Genomic DNA, 14,305 nt, shown 5'->3' on the forward strand with positions numbered 1-14,305 from the left:
GAGGCAGGGACAGACTGCCCAGGACAGACACTGTGGTGTGCTCAGCTGCTACAGGCACAGCCCAGGCAACACCAGCTCTTGCTGAAGAAAAGGATGTTTTGGGGGAAAAAACCCAAAAAAAAAACTATCAGCGGGGAAGGAAGCATGAGAAATAAAATGAGCATGCATAGAAGGACTGAAACAAAGCAGAGCTCCTTCCAATGGTATTCCCCTAGAACCCAGAGGCAGCCACAATAGAGGGGAAATTGGGTGGTGGTGTTTTTCAGTGATTTTTCCTTTGAGGGAGAAAATCAAATTGATGTATTTCCCAGGGAGAGGAGAAGCCCACCATCAGCACCAGAGGAATTTGATTGTAGGAGTGATAAGAGAACACTTTTATTTTTTTACTTGATTTGAGGACATGTCTTTCCCTGAAAAAGGAAGAGAGATTATGTTGTTAAGTTACACCAAATCTCTCCTGGGGTCCAGTAAAAGCCTTCTACTGGCACCCATGATCTGAGTATGGGTCATTTGGGATGTATCACAGCCCAGCAAAGCTCCCCTGGCTGGGTACAGGCCAGACACATTTGGGTGCCCCATGGGACCCTTGTGCTTTACATTTGGAGTCTGAGGAGGCTCAGCCTGTGTGATTGCTGTGCAGGGTGTTTTCGGACAATTTGTTGTCTTTCTGTGGAAATGGAACCTTTATGTCTTGCTCCCAGAGCCAGAGCAGCCTTCACTCTTTGACACATCCCTGGTTGCCTTGGCACTTTTCTCAGAGCTCTGTCCTTGTGTGTGCTACAAATTACTGTTTATATTTCCTCTGATTTGTGTTGGACAAGGTGAGCAACACTCAGATTTCACCAAGGTGTGTAACACACAGGGGTTAGCGCAAAAAAACTGCTTTAGACAACCGCAAGAAAACATCTCTATTATATTTTCACCTGCCTCCAATTCCAGCCTTTCAAACACAAAGCAGATAGAAAAAGGCCTCTAGCAGAGGCTGGCCTGCCTCAAAAACAACTCAATTTCTACCAGCAGTGGAAAGCTGCTTCTGAACCTTGCTTTTGCAATACAGGTAAGTAACACAACAGAAAGCTGAGCCACCACTGAAATATGATAAAAGGGATAAGGGCCAACATGTGCTCAAGAAGGTGTAAAAGAGTGTTTAGGTCCCAATATCACTGGACATTGAGTCTGTGTGAACAACTGCAAAGATAATTTAGCCAAACCACCAGGACACCTCTTCTCCCATGCTTCTTTACCCCCAAGAAATATAGAAAGAAAAAACAGTTTAGGCATGTTTATGGCAAATTCATGGCTCTCGTTAGATTTTCAGTAGCTCAACAGGCCAAACATGGGCAATTCATACCCCATGGCTGAAACAGAAAGCTGCTGCAGGTCAGGCTGGCTTCTCATGGAAGAGTTTGCTGAGTTTGGTCTCAAAAAGGATTAAATTGTCTTTGTGCACGTTCCATGTGGCTACACCCTGCTGGGGTGAAGGGAGACACTGGGCCAGAAGTTTTCATATTCTGCCTTAAAATTCAATTTTGCTTAAATGGGTCCATTTTAGAGGCAACCTGGGACTGAGTGCCTGTCAGAGGCACATTTTTAGCAATGTCATCGTTTGCAAAGAGCACTGGGGAGGCTCAGCCACAAAACACACATTCACCCAATGTCAAGGATGCCCAAGACTAAAAGCAAAGCAGCTCCCAAAAGGCACCAAGCTCGTTTGCCTGAGGCCACCCATTCGGGCTGCTGCAGGCGGCCGGGTTCCCAAACAAGCACGGGGCTGAGGGAGCAGAAAGGATTTTGCACGGTTCATGTGTCAGCCACGGCTTGCAAAGGTCAATCAGTTTTTCAGTGGGACTCAAAGGAGAGCGAAAACTGCAGCTGATTAGGGGAAAGGGGGGGAAGGGGAGAAGGAATCTGCGGCCGTGCCAAAAGCTTTGTAAACAAACTTCGCTGCAATGTTGCAGATGAAAGAGCAGCGCCTGGCGAGCGGGATCCAGCTCCCAGGCATAAATCAGGAGCTGCTCCAGCAAAACCAAGGAAGTCACGCTGGCACAAGCAGGAGAAGAATCACCCCCTCCTGCTGCTGAACAATAGCCCTGGTCCCCCAAACACGATTCCCTTTCCCACACGGGAGCAGAGCTCTTGGGTGGCAGCACGGCCGCGGTGCAGTAGTCAAGGCCCCAAATGCCAGCCCGGGTTTGGGAAGCGAGGCCACGTCCATGGAGCAGCAGCCAGTTCAAGAGGAGGGGGCAGTGGATTCACCTCCAGCTTCTGGATTTCCTTTGTTCCTCCTCTCAAATAAATCCTCTGAATATGCGGGGATAGGGACAGAGATAGGGAAAGGGCGGTCGTCCCGAGAGGAGATGAGCAGCAGCACAGACTGCGGCTCGCTGACAGCACGCTGAGCCGCAAGCCACTTTTTACACCCTTTTCAATAAATATTAGCTGGAGGGGGCTCTGCTTTTTCCCACTCTCCTGCCAGCATGGCCTCTTATTGTTTATTCTCCCCCAGCAGTCCAGGCCTTCTTGTTAATGTGCTGTGATTGAGTACTTGGGAGAGGATGGGGTTTGGAGCTGGCTCCCGGCTCCCTTTGGAGAGCTGTTTACTCTTTGGTGGTGCCCATGGCCCGCTGAAGACAGCGCTCCTTCCCTCACCCCTGCTGTGTCCATCTGCTTTGTCTGCCTGTTTTCCTGCTGCCACCGGCAGGCAGCTGGCCTGCGCATTTCAGCTGGCTGTTCCTAAACCCCTGGAGGAAAAAATAAAATTAACCCCGTAAAGAAGGAGGCTGGGAAGGATGGGGAGGAAGGAGAGAGAGGAGCGGCTCTGCTGGCCAGTACTGCTCCCCTTCCACAGCTGCCTGCAAGGACTGGTGCCAGCACTGGGCTGAGCCTCAGCTGACATCAGGATGCTGTTGGCACCAGGTGAGGATTTGGCTGGGTTTTTTGTCTTGTTTTGCATTTTATACCTCCAGCAGGCAGCATGCAAGCACAAGGTTTCAGCTCTTTGTGGGTCCTGAAGCCACTGTCTCACAGCAGAGGTTTCAGACTCCATTTCTCCTGGCCTTGCTGCCATGCTGTGAGTCTCTGCTGATTCCCTGGCTGAAGAGAGCTCTCAGCCACACCTGACAGCCCAAATCACCAGCAGGCACATTCCCCATCCTTTCCCCACAGCAGCCCAAAACAAGAACATGGCAATCAGACTTGGGGCCAGGGCTGCTCCCACATATTGTCCCCTCCACTGTGCTTCTGTCAATACCCTATCAAAATCCTTCACATTGGTGCAGCCAGTAGGAGTTCACAATTGGTTTCAGGGACCCCAAAGATTTTTCAGGGCAGCTGTGACCAGAGTCAGTCAGTACAAGCCATGGGGTGGCAGTCTGTGAGAACAGAGATATCCTGATTGATGCCTTTTTAAAGCCTGTTTCTGCATCCCCCCAGGAAACCAGACCCTTGGAGTTCAAGTGAGGGCCAGGGTGTCTCTGTCGTTTGCAGCATCACTGGACACATCAGGGATTCCCAGTCCCTCAAGGGCTGTGCTCTGCCAGCAGCCTCAGAGGTTGCCCTCTGACCCATGGGGGCATTTTGTGGCAGAGCCAAAGATCATGTGGAGTTGCTGACTGCATGCTGACCCTGCAGGGAAGGTAGGAGACATCTGACAGAAAGATGGAGCAGTGCCTGGAGAGCCCAGTGAGGGTCCTGATATTTGGGTACCATGAGAGGCCAGGCTTTCAGCTTGTCTTTCATCAGAGCCTCTGCCACCAGAGTATCCAAACCCTTTGGTCTATCCCAAAACCCTCTCAAACACAGCTCATTTCTGCACAGTCTGACCTGATCTGGGAAGTATTTAACTACTAAAAGGCAGAACTGATCAGCAAGCTAAGATGATAACCTGCTGGGTTATGCAAATACATACCTGTGTCCATGCTCCCACCAGGCAAACACAGCAGCTCTGGGCATAAATACACGTGTGACACATACAGAAATCCCCACAGCACTCTCCAGCTGAGGGTTACTCACACAGAGCTTTCCCCACATCTCTCTCCTCAAGCTCTGAGTGGCAACTGGGGCCATTCCTGGCTTGCATTTGACCTCCCTCAGCTCTGCAGACATAAACAAGGTCTGCTCCTCTTTGCACACAACACTCCCAGCTAACAGGAAAAGCAAGTGGAACCAGAAGTTAGCTACAGTTGTCAAGCCAATATTATATGCTGGGAAAACCAGCAGAAGTTGCAAATCTCCAGGGAAAACTGCAAGCCCTCCTGCACACAGACTCCTATGGATAAGTAGGTATCCAGGCTCTAGCATCCCCCAGAGACCTCAGCTGCTAAGTCTGCTCCCTGGGGAGCCCTTCAAAGCTTGTTTTCTTCTCCTTCACACCCTAAACCTGTGGGAGGCAGCGGGTTTAGTCCCTGCTCAGCCACACCTCTGCTGCTCCAGCAGGCAGCCCTGGCAGGGCTGTGCTTGGCACAGGTAAAGCAGATGCCAGGTGCACATCAGTGGGGAGCTGCACCTCGGGATCTCACATGTGCTCGCTGGAGCTGCAACCAAAACCCTCTCTGCAAGATGTGCCCTCCCACTCCCCACCCATCTCTGCAGCAGCAGCTGGGAGAGCAAAGCTGCATTGCCTGTCTGGCACGTTTGCCCTTTCTCCAGGTGTGCACAGCTTTTTTTAACATTAAAGAGAGATGCTCCAGTGCCTCCAACAGAAAATAGATACCCCTCATTGTTTGAGACTATAGTCATAAAAGTCAAAGTTTCTGTAAATAACAATTTCATGGATGTTCTGCTGTTGGTCTGGGTCCATTAGAGACACTTCTTTTTCTTACCTTCATTTCCTCTCTGTTCTTCCAAATAATTGGCTTTGCTGGTGCCGATTCCATGCTGCTGCCCCTTGAAAATAGATGTAGGTGAGAGAGGATGAAGATGTTCACTCTCCAAAGCCTCTGATTGTACAGCAAGGAGTGAAAATGCCACCTGCTACCTGATAGGGACTAATTTCCTACTAGGAAAAATGGTTGCTAAACATCTGGCCTGACAGCTGACTTCCAGCAGAGCTGTAGGAGGCAGCAGAATATGCTGGACTGGAGACCCTGGCCACAGTTCAGCAGTACCAGGCTGCCCATGGTGACAGCAACAACAACAAAAAACTGATTTATTTTAAGCCTCTGGTTACCAGAATGCTCTGCAAATAACATGCAGGGAGCACAAGAGGACCTGTATGTAGGGGAACACAGCACCACAATGAGGACTTTATGCAAGCCAGGACCTCAAGCAGGGATGATGGGGTTTAGCCCCATTCCACTACCAGGTGCAGGTGCCTGGATCTTCCAATATTACCCCAAAGCTAACATAGTAATAGCCACTCATACCCTGACTGCAGTGCAGTAACTCCTGACCTGAGGAGAAGGTGCCCTGAATGTTCCTTTTTCTGCCCAGAGCTCTTTGAGTGCTAACAAGTTAGCAGTGTTACTGGTTCCCTTCCAGGATGGGATTTGGGCTTCTACTTTCACCCCAGGCTCTATTCAGGCTGTTTTTGGGAGCCCTGGCCAGTCATCTGATCCCAGATACCAAAGGGCACCCAAGCAGCCCAGGATCTGTGAGCTGTGATAGTGAAATAATCTAGAAAGAAAACACACCTTTTGCATTCTGGGGAGTCCACCACATTTCCAAAAATGAGTCCAAAACATACCTATGGGATCTTTCACACAAAGGAGCTGGAAGTGGACCTGGATGCTAGAATTCTTCCTTCCTGGAGGAAAGGAGAGAAATTTCAGTTCTGAAATGGTGTGGAAATGTCCTGGGAGCAGAAGCACCAGCAGTGAAGGGAAAGCCTCAGAGCAGAGCTGTTGTGCAGGGCAGTCTGTATTTTGCAATGCGGCTTCAATCTGAGAAATTAATTATCTTGAATTATGGATCATTTCTGGTAAGCAGTGTGTTGTGAGGAGATACTTTGGGAAAGAGGGAAGACAAGGGAGCCCTGGCATGGCCACAGAAGAATGACAGTGGGAGGACATCTTGGAGCTCAGCCTCCTGCTTTTGCTTCTTCTAAGGCACACATCAGAACAAAAGACATAAACTCCATCCCAACTGCAGAGACTGATCTGACTTTGCTCATTTCTTTGGTAGTTGGGTGAAACTGAATGAGCATTTTTAGCAGTCTGACAGCAGAGATTTGGCATTGTCATCATGAAACATGAGAAAAACCATGAGCCAGGTTTGGAAATTGGGAGATTGGCTTGAAAAGCAGAAGATCTTTTATTATTATTATTTTTGCATCTGTTTAGAAACAATGCACATTCTTTGTCTTCTGCTACAGTTCACTGAAATGTCAGGGTCTGGCTTTTAAGGAAATCTATCATTTTCAGCCAGAAGGAATAAGAACATTTTTTTTCTCATTAGTGATTGTTGTGCAGTTGTATGACACTGAACTCCAGGCTTTGGGGTGGGGGCAGAAAGCTCCCAGCACCTTTCACGGGGCTTGCTGTCAAATTAATCAGAGAATTGGCTGATCATTGACATGCAGATAAATGCAGCCCTGACTCGTGCTCCCACCGTGCATGTCCACTCCTAGAGTTCACCTCCCGTGCTGCACAACTACATGAGCCAAAAGCATCCTCTCAGCTGCCAGAACAAGAGACAGCAGATGTAAAACTTGGGGTCTGCCTTCTCATTTGTGAGAAGTTATCCCCCTGGCCACTCCAAATTTCTAAGGTTTGACTTGAGCCTTTGGACATAAGCACACAGCCAGGGTACTCAAGTGTCAAACACTGGGTGGTAAAACCTTTCTGCTTTGAGATAAGTCTCATGGTTTAGAGTCCTCATGATGAAATGCAAAGAATTAACCCCAAACATTTTTCTGCACGAGGAAAGCCTATCCCCTGATGCCTCCTCCTGCATGTCTGGTGCAAGCAAGGCTGGAATCAGGCCATTTATCAAAGAAATGGGCAGTTTTCCTCCAGTATTGCAGTGCAAAAAAGGCCATCGGTTTGCATTAAAAAGAAACCGCAAACTTGGTACAAAGCACCCAGCCATGGAAACGTGCTTCTGTGGCTCCCAGGATCCCTTTCTCTCTGTCAGAATTCACATGAAAAGCCCTCTCTCGCTGCTTTCCGTGTCAGCATTAACTCTCCCAAGATGATTGGCATCAAAGGTGGCAAACACTCCGTGCTGACAAAAGCCCCCCTCTGCCTGCCTGCAGCAGCCCCCGCCCCGCTCCCCAGCGCTGACAGGTCCCATTGTGCCGCTGTCCCACAGCAGCTGCACCGGGAACAAAGACATCAAGGCACAGGGGCCGGGGCTTGTTGCACTTGTGGGAGGAAACACAAGCAAAGGAGAAAAGTGAGGCTGAAGGGAAGGGATCAACAGTTGGTGACTTACCAGCGCGCTGGGAATGCGTGAGGAGCAGCTAAAACCGAAAGGTTTTCTGCAAATGTACCTGCACGGGCATTTGTGCCTCTGATTATCCACTGCTCTGCCTTCCAACAGCACCAGAATCACTCAGCTAATTGCACTGTAAAGGTAACAGCCTATGAAATTTTTAATGGAGCAGATGGCACTCATAATTTTTTTTTCTCCCTCTGTGGTTCAATATACTTCAATATCTTTTCTGTCTTCTTGCATTTGATTCAGGATGACAGTGGATTTATGCATTGCCATTCTCCTCATCATAAAGACTGAACTGCAAGACAGGTCCTTATTCCAGCTGGATCCAGGTAGCTGAGGGCCATAGCTAAATGATCAAATGTTCTGAGGAACATTTGAAAACACGTCCTCACCACCAAATCTCCAATAGATGCATGGAGCAATCACTTATCAGCAGTCACAGAGCTTGGGCATCCCTCTGCTGTGGCATAGCACAGGGTGAGGAAAAAAAGGCACTGATCCTTGCTCAGGAAGGCATGGCTGCTGGGCTTCTACTGCTCCTCTAGGGAAAATAGAACTGGAAAAAGGAAAGGGAGAAAATATTTGAAGAATTAATGCCAGGAATGGGAGTAAAGCAGTATTTAAAGCAGGATGAGGGTAAATTCTAGAGGCAACGTGGACTACTGTGATAGGATGCAGCAATAAGAGTACCAGTGGGGGCCAAACTCAAGGGAAGACTGCAGCACCTTTCTGCAGAGGATTTAGGTACCAAACAGCCACATCTCATATCCACTGCCCGCCCCCAAAGCTGACAAAAGTCATTGGTTGGTGGGTGGCTGCACCTCTCAAGCAGAAATGAATCCTCCTGTGCTGATGCTGGTGTCCAAGAGAGCACAAGACAATCAGATCCTACGACCCATCTTACCCACTCTTAAGTGCCACCTTCATGGGATCAAGGATATAAGCATCCATCTTCTTTCAAGGTTCACCACTCATTCAGGATCCAGGCATTCCATTCCCTGAGTTGTCTGAGGGACATACTTGGGGTTCATTGCTTGCCTAGTGACAAAAACTCCTGCACAAAGCACAACCCTCAGGATCACACGAGTACACAGACATGGCTGAAGGAAGAGAAGAAGGAAGGAGATAATGTGATGTGTTGGAGCTCTGCATATGGAGCAGGAGGAGCCAAGAAGCTCAGGGATCCCCAGATGTTTTTCATAAGACATCAAAATGAAACATCCTCTCAGCTGTTTCACATCAATATTGTGAAATTCCTATTCTCTCAGAGATAACAAAATGGTCCATTTTCCACACTGCCTCAAAAAAATTCCTGGGTGAAGAATTACAGCGCCAGTCAGTCCTAAATATTAGCAGACAGGCTGGGAATCATCTACAGACCACAGCCCCACTGGGCTAAATCCTCCTAGGAGAAATGGAATCCCCTTCATGGACTATATCACATGAGAAATAGAGGACAGAGAAAGAATAAGCAGAAGAAATGGAGGAAGAAGCCCACACCCCAAAATTAACAAACACCCCAAGGTGCCATAAATAACTTGGTTTCCTGACTGAGCCCACCCTAAAAGTGACCACCCCTGGTCTGCACTGAGCAGATCATCATCAGATGAACAACCAGTGCTGCACAGATGCCACCCCCTCTCACATCTGCAGAAAGTATCCATTTTAACAGTGTTAGTGGGAAGCTTTGCTTAGCATTGCTAACTCACACAAACACACACACGATTCAGATATATCCTAATAGACAGCTCTGGCCCATGACATTCCTGCAGGTCAAAATTAAAATAAAAGGCAGAGACTCAGTGTGCACCTCTGGTTAGACTGCTGGCTTGCTCAATGCAGAGGCTGCCTGCAGTTAATCAGCCTTCTTTCTCCACTAACTGTCACTGCAAACAAAGGAATTAGCAGAAGGTCTGTAGGGAGCATTGAGATAATTTGGCTGGCTGAAGAAAAGAGAAGGAAAAGAGAAAGAAAAGCAAAACGAAATTACTGAGAAATTTACTTGCACTGACCTCTCCATAAATATTTAGATATAATCATCATTACCTCGGAGTAAATTAAGTTATAAACAGTCTCCACAATTGCACATGATGAATGCGTATCGGCATCAGAGAGCACTTTATTGCAAGTTAATGTGGAAACAGAACACCTCAATCAATCAGGATGCAGAAGAGCTGTCTGATCGTATCAGCCCATCTCAACCTATTCATACAGGACACCACACACTCGCTCACCCACACACATCCACCCCCCCGTTCTGATTATATTAACAAATACATATGGAGCCTCAGAAGAAGGGAGGATGTATGTCTGTGGGGCTGGGATAACGAGGGATGTACAGCACGTGCCCTCATGGTGGTGGTGGTATTATTTATATCACAGTAACATCCACAGCAACTGAGGATACGGCCCCCCTGTGCTGAGCTCTGTGTACAAACACAGCCAAAAGCCATCTGGGTAGGATTCATCTGACTAGACACAGATATCCTCAACAGGGATGTTGAGCTAATCACCGTCAGCTCCTTTCACAGCCAGCCCAGGGAAATCGGCACTTCCCGAGCACAACTTTCCAGACCTATTTTAGACATTCACTTTCAGAAGAGATGAATCATGCCCTGGACTCCTTTGGCTGCCTTGGCTCCATCCCCACAGAGCCTTTGGGAGCCCCAGGTGACTGCTGCTGAAGTCAGCACAGACACTGCGGATGCCAGCTTGATGAGACGAGTCCCATCCGCCCCGACCAAGAGACTTGAGGGTTTAGGAAAAGCAGACAAACACATGGCAGACAAAACAGAATCACATCTGAGCTATGCTTTTGGATGTGAAACTCTAGGGTTTTGTGTTGCTGAAATGGCTCCCGAGGTATTAAAGAGTCTTTTCCTAGCCCCGCGACCAAAGAAGAAGTCGAGATTCCTCAGCTCTGGTTTTCAAGGTTGTTTATTTTCTCTTATCTAATACTTTCTTTCTCCAACCCACTGAGATCTGCCCAGCAGGTCAGTTTGTGGCACACTAAGCACCCTTGGGGCAATGTTAGTTTTTATACTAAGAACTACGTGTACTTTATTTACAATAATTTTCCAATACCTATCACCTATGTTAGACAGTCTGTCTCTACTCTAAACCAATCCTGAAGTGTCACCATCACAGCAGAAGATGGGGGACAAGAAGAAGGGTTAGAAGGACAGGACACACCCAGATACACAGATCCCTCCATCTTGCCTCTTGAACCTCCATCTAAATCCCCAAAATTCTACTTTTTCACCCTGTGACAATTTAACTATCATTCTACTTAAACTCTTGTGGCTTGTAAATCTTCACACAAAGTTGGTAATTGTTTCCATGGGTTAAAATCAAAGGCACAGGTGTCTTTGACTCGGTGCCAAGGTCTCTGAGCCCCCTTGCCAGAGTCTCGAGCCATCCAAGGCAGTCAGAGGAATGTCCTGGATTCCAACATGAAACCATGTAACCCCCCTGGCCTGATGACTTCCCTGGCTTTAGAGCTGGGCTGCTAAAGAGCAGAGCAGAAGGGACACCATGTTGCAGAGGCCTGTGCTGCTCACACCTCGCCTGCCCCTTCCCTTTCAGTGTGAGAGCTGAGAGATGACAGTCCTTGAGCTTTGCCTTCCCTTCAAGCCACAGGGGCTCATTCCCTGGCCCTGTCTGACCCTTCCTCTCCAGCTCCTGCCCACGCCAAGCTGGGGCAGTTGTGAGTGCAGAGAGCATTATCCAGTGAGCTCTGCCACGGCACTGCCAAACAAGGACAGGCTTTAGGAATTGGCTTCTTCACATCACCTCCCCATCACACATTCTGTTGCCACCTCCCAACACTCCAAAACCCACATGTACCACACACACACGAGTAACAAGGGGTTTTCATCCTGCAAAGAAGAAAGGGAGTTGGTCTAATGAGACAACTGATGATGAAAGTGTTTCTCAGGAGAGGAGAATGATTAGAGATTATTAAGGCTCACAATTTCAGCAGGGTCTTTCAAGAGGACAAAGACTTTAACTGGAGGGTACATGTGCCTAAACCTCTTGACAAAGTCACTTAAATAGGTCCTAACATTGTAAGGTACTGGATTTAGGTCAATTCAAGACATCAGTGCATCCTTCTGTGCCAGTGATCTTAGGAAAAACTGGCTTAATTCAGTTTTCACTTCAGAGTTTTCTCTTATGAGGAAAACTTTCATATGCATTTTCCAACATGAACTGGGATGTCCAGTTCACAGTGATGCTCAGCTTTTATCTGCCTTTACAAATCATCAACAACAATAGACAGCTCAACAGGTGAAAAGTGCCAGACAGAGAAAATAATTAAAATGCAAACCAAGTGGGCTGAGAAGGTATTTATAGCAAGAGGTGAAAGTGAGACAACATAGCACTGACTGTCTCTATGTTGTTAAAAGGTGAAATAAAAATAAATAAAAATATTTCTCTTCTTACCCTCCTTGTTTATAGCCTAAAGAGAGTAAAGTAAATGTTGGTCTGTAGCTGCCTTGTTACCTACACTTTGTGACCTTTCAAAAAGAGGTACCACAGATGCCTTTGCTGTTTTTGCACTAGCCATGCCAGATTCTTCCTGGGACAAGACCCTTCTTCTGTCAGTGCCTTCCCTCAGTGCAGCAACACTGACCCTTAATCCGATAATTACCCAGCCCAGTAAATTATTGCAATTAAGCCCAGCTCCCAGCTGCAGCCTCCCAGTGGGGATCCCAGCACAGCCCAGCAGAGGGGCCAAGCCCATTTTGCCAAACAGCATCTCATCCCTACTGAGACAGTCTGAAGGGAGAGAAGGAAATTGCTGAATCTTTCAGCGCAAGGCCAAGATTTCTATAGATACCAAAATCTATTGACGGACTCAGATCAAGGGCTTTTTAATTGGGTGAAGAATGTTAACTGGTAAATTTGCTGACTTCTAAACACAGCAAGATCTAGGGCTTCAGATTGCCATTGTGCAAGGACAAAGCAGCTTTCAAGGTCTAGAGAGCTTTTTCCCTTTTCTGCCCTACCCTCAAACACCAAAAACTATCTCAGTTAATTGTGGAGTTAGTTGTATTATTGGATGGTGCAGTGGCAGTCAGACACTGCTTCTCTTTAGCTGAGGGAAGCATTCAAAGGAGTCATCAGGGATGATTATCTCTGAAAGGTGAAGAGGTCTGAAAAAATACAAGGTGTTGCTAGAAAACAGAAAGATCAAAGTTAAAAGCATTTGGATGGATAAAGTGGTTGCAAAGATTATTACTTCTTAATATATAAATTACTCAGTCATAAATGCCTTCATGACCATATGAAAGAGGAGACCAAAGGCTTAGGTCCCAAGACGTTAAATCCTGAAAAATCCACCCGTGTTTTATGTTGTAATACATGGAGCACTTTTCCTGGAAAAACTGTCTGCAGACCAGCAGCAAAGGCTTTAAAACATGTTTGTTGTGGAATCAGAAAGAGATCAAACCGTAGCAGCTCAGCAGAGAAGGATTGCTGGAAAAGCAGAAACTAAAAATGTAATAACAGGAAGATGAAGACAAGAGGAAACAGCTCACCAAAGGGAATGGCTGTGCCAGGGAAAGGCAGCAGAGTTTATGGCCCTGCTCTTTATTAGCTGAGGAAGTCAACACACGCTTCTGGGGGAAAAATAGGAAAGGAAATAAAAAGGAGTTTAAGATTATTTTGATGGCTTGAGGCCAGATTCATAGCAGACCTGAGTTGTGTCTGGGGATCTCTCCTCTATTTCTAACATTCCCTGATGTTTTCCCATGAAATGATGGCTGGGAGGTTGGCAAGCACCATGTTTACAGTGTGCCATTCTACATCCTTTCCTGTGCACCTGCCCTCCTGCCAGCCCACAGGATCTATCCAGCAGCACTCAGCAAATGTCCAAACCATCCTTCACTTTCACAGTTCCTAACCCAGCGATGGGGGCAGCCCTTTCCCCAGCTGGTCACTGACACACCATGGCCACATTTGCCTGCCCAGAGACAACACTTTGGCCAAAATGTGTGTCTTTGTGGAGCAGAGACAGTGCACCTCAGAAGCCAGCTGCAATTTTTGACCATAAGTGCAAAACATGAGAAGGCTGGGAGTGTGCAAGGATCCCAGGGAGGGAGAATAGGGGCTTCAGACACAATGTCACACATGTACACTACCCAGACAGCTCCTTTCCTGGGAGCAACAGGGTGATATTTTGGAGAGGTTTTAGCACCCAGGGAGAGCTACAAATTACCCACCATCAATAGGCAGTTTTTGGACAAGTGCAGCACCATCCTGCTTACCCAGTTTTCCCACATCTGATCAGGAGATGCCAGAATATCTTGACATGAAACTTGTGCAGGGATGTAGATAGGTGGGGGCTATGTTTCTAACTGTGTTAGGATCTAACAGGATGGCAGCCTGAGAATCTCTAATGGCCTCAGACAGGGAGAAAAATTTGCATTTCACTTTGTAGGGCAGTGACAGAGCAGGGCACTTAGAAAGAGACTGCACACGTTTGCATATTTCTTTGCATGGCTACAACACATTCTGCCCCTGGCCCCTCCAAGGTCAGCCTTTGCAGAGCACAGTGAACAAGGTGACAGTCCCACAGTGATACCTGGCCTACATGTAGTGCTTGTAGCCATCCTTTTTGCCTTGGCAAAGTGAAGCCCAAGGTGAGTCAAGATACCTCCTAAGTTAGGGACAGTTTTCAGCCTCTTATGGCAGGGTGGCACATCACTAGGACACACAGACATTTTTAATTTAAATCCTTCTTAATCAGGTTTGTTGTGCTGTCCAGAAGGATGGACCCTGGTGCAGCAAAAGGTTCTGCTGGCCTGTTTAGCATAACCTGGAGTTTAAACAGAGAGGCAGCATTTCCTGCATCAGCTCACTGCTTCAAATCTCACCTGAATCCTGCATCATGTATGAGACATCTGCGCTGCACGCTGCTGGAACA

This window comes from Zonotrichia albicollis, chromosome 1 (assembly GCF_047830755.1).
Source record: "Zonotrichia albicollis isolate bZonAlb1 chromosome 1, bZonAlb1.hap1, whole genome shotgun sequence".
NCBI lineage: Eukaryota > Metazoa > Chordata > Aves > Passeriformes > Passerellidae > Zonotrichia > Zonotrichia albicollis.